The sequence below is a fragment of the Gopherus flavomarginatus genome, chromosome 3 (genome assembly GCF_025201925.1).
Source record: "Gopherus flavomarginatus isolate rGopFla2 chromosome 3, rGopFla2.mat.asm, whole genome shotgun sequence".
NCBI classification, from domain to species: domain Eukaryota; kingdom Metazoa; phylum Chordata; order Testudines; family Testudinidae; genus Gopherus; species Gopherus flavomarginatus.
In genome coordinates, this window is record NC_066619.1 from 265,800,287 (window position 1) to 265,812,709 (window position 12,423).

Genomic DNA, 12,423 nt, shown 5'->3' on the forward strand with positions numbered 1-12,423 from the left:
GTAGTGTGGACCAGAGCAGACCAAAAAAGTGCTTAGCATGTTTTTTTCACAAGTATCTATACCTCCATCTCAGCCAAGTACAGATGAAGAAAATGCCCAGCTCATCAAGCCCAGATCCAATATAAAAGGTGGTGATCCTGTTCCAAAAAAGCAAACCAAAGATTCATCACTCTGAACAGGTCTAGTATGCTGAACAGAAAGGGGTGTGGATGATGTTTTCAAAACAGCACTTCAAGACACAAAAAGTTAGAAAAAGGGGGTTACTCACATTGTGCAGTAACTGTGGTTCTTCGAGATGTGGCCCCCTATGTGTGCTCCACTGTAGGTGTATCCATGTATCTGCATCTCAGTAGCAGTGTCTGTTTGACCCGCACATGCGCTTTCCCTGTCTCATGGTCTGCCTTGAGAGCACGTATGCAGGCCAAATGTACATTGCTACCTACAGTGGAGCACCCATAGGGACACTTCTCAAATCAGTATTGCCTACTCACAATTTTAATGCAAGTATAAGCAGAGTCTGAATGAGCTCTCCCTTGACATCTAATGATGAGCTGTGGAAGAGAATCTCAGGAGCTGATCTCGTTTGCATGGGCACACCCACCCTGCCTAGATGCTCAGTGTTGTCAGATTTGAGTGTTGTCAGATGCTACCAGTGTGATGCTCTGCTCTGCTCTTTCCTTGTTGGTATCACTCGGCTGCGTGCGTGTGTTCCCTCTGTGTGCTGCCCCAGCTCTGCGCAGATAGCTGACACAGCAGACCCGAAGAGAACCCCCAATGACCACAGAGTCTAGTAAGGTACGAAGGCACGTCGGCCAGGTTTATTGTGCTCGGACACAATTGCAGTTCCCCGTAGATTACTTAGTCTGCCGGGCATACTACGAGAGAGTGCCTCTTGGCAATGGACTCGGCTCAGTTAGTGGCGGGACTTTCCACTGCCCCCTAGGCCGGACAAAGACATCGCCCCAAGGATACATTTTTATACACAGGTACAAACAAGTTACACATCACGTCTGACGTATTGAGGTACAACCCTTCTACGTAGTAAGGTGCCGCCTCTCACCTTATACATGTTGGTTCGATCAAAACAACTCTATCCATCATATTACCCTTTTGCCCCTGTCATTGGGATGGGTCTGTCTGTTCCTTGTTATCTGTGTGGAATGTGCAAGTATGTGAATGTTCTGATCTCTAGTGTTCAGTACCTTTTAGGTACGTATCTTCTTGCAGCATCAGCCCTTTCCTTGCCAGCTTCTGTGAGCAGGGCCTGCCTCTGGCTCACAGCTTCACTCTGCTTTATGTTAGCAAAGTCTTGACCATTACTTTAGTTCAGGCCTCAGGCCTCATACTGGGCCTTCACTTACTACACTCAGCATGATGGGATTGCTTGCCCAAATGATCACTTTTGGCTGGTGTTGGATCCCCAGTCTCCTTATTATAGGGGCAGGTCTAATAAAGGGCTGTAATCCTTGTTGTGAATCGAGGCCAGCAGAACTGTACCTGGCATACCCACCACGGAGAGACTCACGCTCAACTGAACAGCACTCGCTGGACAGGGGACATGGATTCCAAAGCCATATGACTTGAGGGAGGGTGGGGATGGTACTTGTACCTGGCAGTGTGGGCCCTGCTTAAGGGTTGTACACACCATTTGACCCTTTCTCTCACCACTGTGTAATAAAAGAGCTAGTTTAGACTCAATTGAGAGTCTTGTTACACGCTGCAGAGCTGAAATCACTGACATCCTCGTCTAAGTATTTGAGGCAGTGTTTCTGATGCAAGAGACTGCACAGTGTGCACCAGCAGTGAGAATCCCCCAGTAACAGCTGAAATCACTGAGAGCTGTGTTAAATGGTAGGCCCTGAAGACATCTTGGTGATCGGGCGGCTGGTGGAGAGAATTGGAGCACAGCCCAGTGGAGAGGCGCAGCGAGCAGCCAGCATGGCAGCTGGTGGAGAGGGCCAGAGCAGAGCCCCACAGAGAGGCGCAGCTGGCAAGGCAGCTGGCAGCAGGGCTGGTGCTACTATTTAGGCAGTCTAGGCAATCGCCTAGGGCGCCAGAATAATTGGTGGGCGCCGTTTTGCCGGAGGGGGCGGCAGGCAGCTGGTGGTGCCTGCGGAGGGTCCGCTGGTCCGCGGCTCCAGTGGAGCTGCCGCAGTGGTGCCTGTGGAGGGTCCGCTGGTCCGCGGCTCCGGTGGAGCTGCCACAGTCGTGCCTGCGGATGGTCGGCTGCTTGCGCAGCTCCGGTGAACCGCCCGCAGGCACGACTGCGGCAGCTCCACCGGAGCCGCGGAGCACCTGACCCTCCGCAGGCACCACTGCAGCAGCTCCACCGGAGCCACGGGACCAGCGTGCGGGACGGCGAAATTGCCGTGCGCCTAGGGCACTCAAACCCCTAGCGCCGGTCCTGGCTAGCAGAGAGGAGTGGCAAGTGAGTGCCTGGGCAGCGGAGTGAGTAAGGTGCCTCCTTACTCCCCCCTCCCCCCAGGGTGGGAGGTGAACTCTGCAGATGCACCTCTGAACTCTGGGTCTGCACTGACCAAGGGAAGCAACTGTGAGAGTGGTGCAGAGAAGGGACAGGCACGTTAAAAGGATTTTTGGGTTGCTGGACTTAAGAACCTGAGGGGAAAAGGACACTACCCAATTTACTTTGGGGTGGGTCTTTTGTTCATGGTTTATGTTTATGAACCCTGTTTGCAGTGTTTTGCCAAATGCCAGGTTACTTCTCTCCTTTTATTCAAATATTGTTTTGCTATGCTCAGACTCTGTGCTTGCATGAGGGGAAGTATTGCCTCTGAGAGGCACCTAGGGGGTGGTGTGTATTTATCCCAGGGCACTAGGTGGGGGTTGAGACATTTTTGCATTGTATTGTTGAAAAGGAACCCCTGGATACCGAACCCAGCCCTTGTTGCTGCCAACTCTGATTGGCAGAAAGGTTACACAAGTCTTGCAATATTTTGGCATTTTTCTTAAAACCCTCATGATTGCAGAGAAAAGCTTGGAAACATGAACAAAGTGCATCCTGAAGGCTCAGAAACCAGAAGACAAATAAAAAGTACCCAACATTTATTACTGACTTAAACATCATGAGGTTTGGAGGAGGGGGTCTCATTCATGATTTTTTAATGCCTGAAGTTGTCAATACTGCAGATATCACAGTGGAGTTATTGAAGAAGTAATAGGTTAAGAGTGGCAGCAAAGCCTCTTGAATGGAAGGAAGAGTTCTGAAGGCTTCAGAATACAACGCACTCATAAGAGGGTGGATATGGAATCAGGCGAGATATGGAGGAAGAGCTCATTTAACAGTTGAGGCTGCTAGAAAGGACACTTACACTAGAGCCAAAGGAGGGCGTAGCCAGCAGGAGGAATTGGCACTAAGGGTTTATCTATTTCTGCACTTTAGGTATTTTTGCACTGGTGTAGTTACATCAGAGCAAACTCTCAGCACAGATGATCTGCAAAAGTTAAAACAAATCTTGAACGGAGGAGATTTACTTTGATTTCAAACAGTATGTATGTTCTGCCCCTTTCCCATCCTCCATTTGGTTTAAAACAGGGTAAGTCACATCTGTATAGCACATCTTCACTGTGAGTTTGCATCAATATTGCAAGTGTTAAAAAAAAAATCAGAGTAATTTAAATAAAGTCTAGCTCAAGAAATTGGTGCTTCTCACTGTAATTAGTCACTTCACTCAGTTAAGCTCCTTCAACACAATGTGCATGCACACCAGTGCAGCACTCCTAAGGGAATGTCAGAATTAGATTTCTTTGTGCCCTTTCCCTCTAAGGATTGAAGGTCTGCTGAGGAAGTCAGAGGAAGTCAAAGGGGTTGCAGCAGCAGAGTTGTGTGCACACTAAAAGGACTGAGTAGCAGTGGGGCTTGTGCAAGCCATATTTGTTTCTTCTTTTATATACTAAGTCTAATAAAACTCCAATTTTAAAATTGTTCCTCATCTGGCAATGTAATTCCAGCAGGACAGAATAGGCAGAAAAGGGACACACAATGGGAGTACTCTTTACAGTAGTTTTGTCTATTAACAACACACCCAGATGACTAATTATATATTAACCTCTGTGTTCAGTCAGTGTGTTATAACAACGCTTCTGAGTTCTACAATGTTCTGAATGCCCTTCCAAGACCTGTTTTCTGGTCTGACCACGTTTGGCTACTTCCCAGCTTGACCTTTATTCCTCTCATTGTCTAGGAGTTTCTGCCACAATAATTGCCTTACTTGCAACTCTATGTAATTAGGCTGTGGCAACACTAGTTTTGTCGGCCATATTTGGGCATCCAACATAACTTACTTAAGTTCAACAGCACATGAGGATGTAATAGAATCACAGAATCAGAGAACTGGAAGGGACCTTGAGAGGTCATCTAGTCAACTCCTCTGCACTCAAGGCAGGACTAAGTATTATCTAGACCATCCCTAACAGGCGTTTGTCTAACCTGTTCTTAAAAATCTCCAATGATGGAGATTCCACAACCTCCCTAGGCAATTTATTCCAGTGCTTACCCTGACAGTTAGGATGTTTTGCCTACTCTCCAACCGAAACCTCCCTTGCTGCAATTTAAGCCCATTGCTTCTTGTCTTCCCTTAGAGGTTAATAGCAACAATTTTTCTCCCTCCTTTTTGTAGCAACCTTTTATGTACTTGAAAACATATGTCCCCTCTCAGTCCTCTCTTTTCCGGACTCAACAAACCCAATTTTTTCAATCTTCCCTCATAGGTCATGTTTTCTAGACCTTTAATAATTTTTGTTGCTCTTCTCTGGACCTTCTCCAATTTGTCCACATCGTTCCTGAAATGTGGCCCCCAGAACTGGACACAATACTCCAGCTGAGGCCTAATCAGCACGGAGTAGAGCAGAAGAATTACTTATCGTGTCTTGCGTAGAACACTCCTGCTAATACATCCCAGAACGATTTTCGCTTACTTTTGCAACAGTATTACACCATTGACTCATATTTAGCTTAGGGTCCACTATGAAACCCAGATCTCTTTCTGCAGTACTCTGCAGTACTCCAGCAGATGTCCTGCTGTTGTGGACTGGACAAATTCAACATCTATTTTAACTTAGTTTATTCAACCTTCATTGTGAAATTTGAGCTGTGAGACCACAATTGTAAAATACATCTTAAAAATATAGTGTAGACACAGCCTTAGAGACCCAGCAATTTTAATGACTCACTGTGGCCTGTGAGTCGCATCTTTTGCCTGTTGTTCTTTGGTATCTGTGCAGCTGACTTGCTAGTCATTAATTTAAGTAACTGACTCTCACAGTAAATCACCCTCATTTTCATTGTTAAGTTTTCTTCCCTAACATGGGTAACTTGGAATCTCTAAGCACAGCTAATTTGCAACATAGATTTGAGGAGATTTAGTTTGATTATTAGGAAACACTTTCTAACAATAAGGATTGTTAAGCACTGGAACATGTTATCTAGGGAAGTTGTGGAATCCCTGCTCACTGGAGGTTTTTAAGAACAGATCAGATAAACATCTGCCAGGGATGGTTTAGGTATACTTAATTCTGCTCAGCACAGAGGAGATGGACTAGATGGCCTCTGAAGGTCCCTTCCATCCCTACATTTCTATGATTGCAAGATAAAGTAAGCAAATATTGTGGTAGTTTACCTTGGTAAAGTCCCTGCACACCTACACACCAAGTAAGTTCATCAAGGGACAAACCACTGGTATATATGATCTCCTAGTAGTGTTAAAAATCCTCCCCAGAGGCCTTTTCACCACTGAGGAAATTAGAATAAATTAACATCAGTTGTTTCCTATAGCATGATTGTAACATGCTCTGTCTAAACACAAAACTTTCTCAGTTATGTTTCAATCATGCTGACTTGTGCTTGACGGACTAGACTTTACCATGAGTTAACCTTGATTAAGCCTCAATAGACTCAGCTTCAATCACTGTGTGTTGTAGCGAAAGCGGAATGTCACTGACAACAAACAAAGCAATTAGTCCTCCAAGGGCTGTTGCACAGTTCACTACCCTTTGCAAAACTGGCCTATGTAACAGCCACTGCCTAGGGGTGTCTGCTGAAAGCGATCTTACCAGTACAAAGTCACCTGCAAGCAGACACATGGATTCCTGCTGCAAGCTGCTTCCATGGAAACCAATTCTCTTGGCAATCAATCTGCAATCCAGTTCCTGATCTATGAACTGTACTATGCCTTGTAAGGGATCAGATGACTAAACTGCCAGCTAGCCATTGGCCAGTGTCCAGGTACTCATTGCTTTATAGACAAAGGCAGTACTGTGGGATCTTGGCAGCCACAAGAGAAACCAGAAAGTGTATGAAGATGGCATTTCTGTATCTTGCAGTGCTGAGAAGTCACTGAATTAGAGATAAGTACCATGAACAAGTATAAGGTCTGAAGGAGATTACCAGAAGATCAAAAACAACACGTCTAGGAGAAGCTGCCTATTCTACATTGAGAGATAAGGTGGATGAGGTCATATCTTTTATTGGACCAACTTCTGTTGGTCTCTCTCTCTTACCAACAGAAGTTGATCCAGTAAAGATACTGCCTTATCCACTTTGTCTCTCTAATATCCTGGGACCAACACAGCTACAACACCACTGCATAGTCTACATTGAGACTGACAGGGCAGTGGGACCTTGCAAGATGAGTGAATCAGATATATTTAAGCCAAGTGTCTGGTTCAGAACAGAAAAAAATATACACTTTCAAGTCCCTCTTGAAAGTTCACCTCTGCTGTGATGTCACAGGGAAACCTGAGGACTGACCATGACAATTTTAGGAGTAATTGGAGAGTATTTAATAAGTCCTGTTTACGTTAAATATTTTGTTAACATAATTGTGTTCTTCCCTTTGTCCATCCTCTTTTTGTCTGTCTTAAGATTGGGAGTTCCTCAGGGCAAGAATCATGTCTACTTTTCTATTTGTAAAGTGCCTAGCAAGTTGTGGTTACCACCAGAAATAATCAGCATTAATAATTTTTTAATTACTGTCATTTTTACGGTAACTTGGGCCAACTATTTCACTACTGTAGGTGCCTCTCATAATATTTAACAGGCCAGTATTCAGAAAAAGCAAGATCAGCATCACTTTTAAAGATTATGACTATTATTATTTAATAATTAGATTGCAGTAGCACTCAGGAATGCTATTGCAGTAGCATGCAGAGATATTAAACACATATTAAGACATTGGGTAAAGCTTTCAAAAGTGCCTGCCTACATGAATTCAGAGCCGAAATCCTATTTTCAAAAGTCTAAGTCTCATTGAAAGTCAGTGGGCTCCTGAATGCCTATGTCACTTTTGAAAAAGGAACTCATTTAACACCAATATAACTTGGGCACTTTTGAAAATTGTACCCACTGTCCGTGCCTTGAAGCTCACAATTTAAAGAGACAAACAAACAAAGGGTGGGGGAGTGGAGAGATGGGACACGATCAAGTTTTATATACATTTCAATTTTGTATTAATAATTAACCAGTTGTTTTTATCTATCCCTCTACCTATCCATCATTAAATAGCAGATTTCTAATAGACATCATGGCAGTGTGAGTCGTGAGTAGGAATTTAGAGGAAGAATGTGGCCTTATACAGCTGGGAAGCAATATCGTGCTTTCTTCTCACCCAAAAAGCTCCAGGGTGCATGGCTTGCTCCTCAGATTCTAGACATTCTATCAGAACAATCCTGGGACAAATAATCTAAGATGCTGCTGAAATCAAAATATCTTTGGATGCCAAATGGGACAAACTAACTTCTCATGATAATAGTTTCTATTTACAACTGCACATATAAAATCTGTTTGTTTTCTTTAAAAGAACATCCTTTCCAGAAAACTCTGGTGGGAAGAGGAGAGGACAGAGAGTTGTATTTTGACTGAGGGGAGAGCAGAAGTGATATCCTTGGCCCAAAAGAAAGAAGGGGGCTGCAGAGAGGCCAACCCTCTGAGCACAGGAAAAGATGCTGGAATCTCAGGATCAGAAGGAAATTTAAAATCAACAATTTTTCAAAACTATAAGCCTTGAGGAGTTATAGCTCACTTGTCTGAGAGTAACTAGTATCAGAGTCACTCAACAACCTCTGAGACAGCACAGTGGGAGAAAGAGAGCAAGTTGTCTAGGAGAAATCCAGCACTAAGACCTTATGTGAACCCAAATCAAATTCATTTGAACCCGTCATGTGTGTATAATGTTTTTCCATATTCACAGAGCAAAACAATCTAGATTAGACTTAACTAACACCCCTCATCTGAACTGAAAACAAAATGGCAGCTGTTTATATACATTTGAATGACTGCAGTACACACTTCATTTTCTACTGTTCCACTGTATTCAAACATTCAGGACACAGAGTGACCTCTTTTTTCGGATACACATGTACAACTGTTTAGATTCTTTTGTAAAAGAAAACATTTTATACCTGGTGTCCTGGAAGCAGAGGATCTCCATTGGACCAGAAAATCAGTACAGAAATCCTCACAGCAGACCACAGAGCTGGAGCAGAATTTAGCATCTGAGTGAGAACAACAGAGTTAGATAGGACAAATCAACATGTGGAGAATAGAAAGAGGAGACAGTTCAAAACAATTGAGGGGAGGGGAAAAGAGGCCAAATGGAAGTTATCTTTTAAAGGTTTGGCTGAGGTGGGCTTAATTACATTTAGTGTGCAAATAATTTAGCTTTTAGAATAATGTGGACAAATACACCCCCTATGATGTTAAACGGTCACTCTGTAAATGCCAAGCTCAGCTGCCTAAACCTCTTGCAGTCCTTCTCCCCTGTCACCAAAGCAAGTGACAAATGCCCTGATTCAACTGCCCTACCATCTCCTGCTACAGGTACCTCCTTTAAAAATACCCCAATTCATCCAATTCCCCTAACTACTGGACTCTTCCTCACATACATACCTCATCCTCACTTCTGAGCTAACAGGCTCTCCCATTAATAAATAAAACAAACAACAACACTTAGCACTTCATTTGCTGAACTTCAGAGAATCATAAATCATTGTGCAATGGTGAGTTCTTTAAGTATCATTATCCCTCTTTTACAGATGGAGAAACTGAGACTCAGACATTAAGGGTAAAATTTTGAAAAGGCCTTAAGTGACTTAGAAGCATAAGGCTAATTGAAAGTCAGTAGGAATTAATTCCCTGAGTGACGAAGGGGCTTTTGAACATTTTACCCTTGCTCAAAGTCACAGCAAGTTTCTGGAGGAGACAGGACTAGAATCAAAATTTTCCCATGACCCTGTCCACTAACTAAATCATGAGTTATATGAGTTTCCAAACCCCAAGCAACCAACCACCTTCCATGCAGCTCTGTGCCTCTGACAAGGAATTAAGTCATATTTTAAAGGAACAAAGGCTTAGGAAAGCTTATGTAAAGTTTGTGGACCGGATTCTCAGCTGATGTAGATTAATATAGCCCTATTGAAGTCAATGGAGTTACATCAGTTTACATTAGACAACATTCTGACCTATTTCTTAAAGTTAAAATGACAGAATCTTAACTCGTTCTAACTCTACTGACGTGTTTCTTAGCTACAAAGATTCTACCTTGAATTTTTAAGTGTTTGTTTAAGCCAAGGTTAAAATATGCTGACAAGCCCCCTTGACAGTTTTAAGTGGATCATAAAATGATCTGTTGCCTATCAGACTAAGAAAGTTTCTCCTTTACAAACTATTGTGTATTTTATCTGGTAACTTGTTTTCTTCTTAAAAGGCAAAAACTATCTGCAGATTAGAAGATTTTAGTTGCAAAAACTAAACTAAAGCATTTTCTCATATAAATGTTTCAAAGTAGCTATTTGCCTATTGTTTTATTACATATCTGTTGTTAAGTCTTTAATTGAGTATGTATGTATTCTTTAAAATACTGTGAGTGATTTTCTTCAGCTTTGTTGTCCCAATAATTCTCTAAATCTGTATTAGAAAGGACATTTAGTGAAACCACAACTGCCAACATTGGGAAGTTATAAATAAGAGCACTTGGAGAGAAAAATGGGGGGCACATTGTAATGTCACTGAAATACATTAAACATGGAGATATTTTTTGAGGCACAAAGTGGGAAAATGATACATATTTTTCTGAATAAGGATTATTGGTCTAACAGGGAGCAGGCTGAGTAACTACATGTATTCCATTTTAAAAGAACTGGCAGGGTGCTTTCCTGGTTAGCCTCAGTCTTCAACTTCAATAAACTCAAGAACATTTATTGAACCAGACAGAGCAGAGGATATCTTCAATCTTAGGGAAGGTAGAAGGGCTATTAACTGGTTTTGAGTTGGTTTAACATTCTTATTTCTAATGTCATAGTTTGTATGGCATTTTACCAACCATTTCCCTATCCTGAAAAGTTTACAATTTAAAGTGAGACATGAAGAAGAATGACCACAGCACTTTAATTTATAGCTATGCTAAGAAAAATCCTTAATATGGCTTAAATTTGGCTGTAGACCAATGGGATCATAGTTTATGTGGCCAATACAGATGGGCCAAATCATGTTAGAGCAATCATGTTTTAGTCTAGGGAGGGACCGAGCATAAATGTTTTTAATACTCGTGTGTAAGACCATTGTAGACAGAAGTCATGAAGCGCAAGTTCAAAGTTTCTTTGGACTTTTATCCCGGACACTCTCTGCACACTGAAATCTTAGCAACATCTTTTCTCAGACCTGGCTTCAAGTGATGAAAAGTCCAAAGTATATACTGTACTGATTAATGGATAATACTGGGCCAGACTCTGTCTTGTAGGGCATGTAGTGTAAGTTTGGCACCTGCTACTGTCAGGAGATAGGATACTGGTCTAGATGAACTATTGGTCTGACCCTGTATGGCCATTTTTATGTTCTAAGTCAGGGCCTGAGTTGTCCCATAGGTAGGGCCCTACCAAATTCACAGTCCATTTTGGTCAATTTCACGGTCATAGGATTTTAAAAACCATAAATTTCATGATTTCAGCTATTTAAATCTGAAATTTCACAGTGTTGTAATTATAAGGGTCCTGACCCAAAAAGGAGTTGTGGGGGGGCTTCAACAAAGTTATTGTGTGTGCGTGTGGGGGGCGGGATTGTGGTACTGCTATCCTTACTTCTCCACTGCTCCTTACGGTGGTGCTGCCTTCAGAGCTGAGCAGCCAGAGAATGGTGGCTGCTGGCTGGGAGCCAAGCTCTGAAGGCAGAGCCGCTGCCAGCAGCAGCACAGAAGTAAGGATGGCATGGAATGGTATTGCCACCCTTCTGCGCTGGTGTCTGCAGAGCTGGGCCCTTGGTCAGCAGCTGCCACTCTCCGGCCACCCAGCTCTGAAGGCAGCAGCACAGAAGTAAAGGTGGCATGGTATGGTATTGCTATGCCACTCATTCTGTGCTGCTCCTGGCAGGGCACTACCTTCAGAGCTGGGCGCCCAGCCAGCAGCCACCACTCTCCAGCCGCTCAGCTCTGAAGGCAGCACAGAAATAAAGATAGCAATATCATGAACCCCCTAAAATAACCTTGCAAGCCCCCTGCAACTCCCTTTTGGGTCTGGACCGCAATTTAAGAAATGCTGGTCTCCTCTATGAAATCTGTATAGTACAGGCTGAAAGCATATAAAAGCCCAGATTTCTTGGGGGGACACCAGATTTCACAGTCCATGACACATTGTTCATGGCTGTGAATTTGGTAGGGTCCTACCCATAGGGTACGTCCACATGTTGAACTGGGGTTGTGATTCCCAGCTCAAGGAATACCTATAACAGTGTTGATTATTTTTAGCATGCTTCCTCAGAGCATAGCCATGGTGGCACGAGCAGCAACAGGGGTTATCTTCCCTGAGTATGTACCTGTATGAGCCCCTCCCGCTGCTCACATTGCCACAGCAACACTATTTTTAGCACTATTTTTAGGTATGTCTACTTGAGTTGGAAATTTTACCTCAAGCTCCAACTTTTCCCATACTGACATATGAATGCTGCTTTTATTTATTAGAGCTGACTGCCTGAACTATGGGTGTATGTCTATCAGCTTTTATCTATCTGTTTTGTCTTCTCTTCTGTGTCCCTAGACAGTGCGCTTTGTTGTGTAGTCTTCCTTTTGCTTCCTTTGAGCAATCTCCTGCCTCCTTGGTTCTTAATCTGGAGATAAAAATAAGGATGCCTCCTCACCTGAATCCTTATTGTTTCCAAAACAAAACTCAAATCATACTTGTAAGGCTCTGAAGCGTTCAGATAATGTGTCTCACTCTGAGTTTCCATCCAGGACTTATAGTGCTAAAATATTATGGGACAAAGGCTGTTCTTGAGATTCCCAATATAGTTTTATGGATTCAAGAAGTTAAATCAGTGATTCTCAAACTGTGGGTCGGGACCCCAAAGTGGGTTGGGACCCCATTGTCACCAGGGCCAGCATTAGATCTGCTGGGACCCAGGGCTGAAGCTGAAGCCCAAGC

General features: G+C 43.2%; 1 protein-coding gene across 1 annotated transcript in view; it reads right to left on the reverse strand.

The window, feature by feature from the left end:
- Nucleotides 1–8,481, reverse strand: part of MSANTD1 (Myb/SANT DNA binding domain containing 1) — a 74,642-nt gene extending 66,161 nt beyond the window's left edge. Inside the window, exon 1 of the mRNA XM_050948034.1 lies at nucleotides 8,416–8,481. The gene's annotated coding sequence lies outside the window, so the exon portion shown is untranslated. The remainder of the gene's footprint in view (nucleotides 1–8,415) is intronic.
- Nucleotides 8,482–12,423: the final 3,942 nt, after the last annotated feature.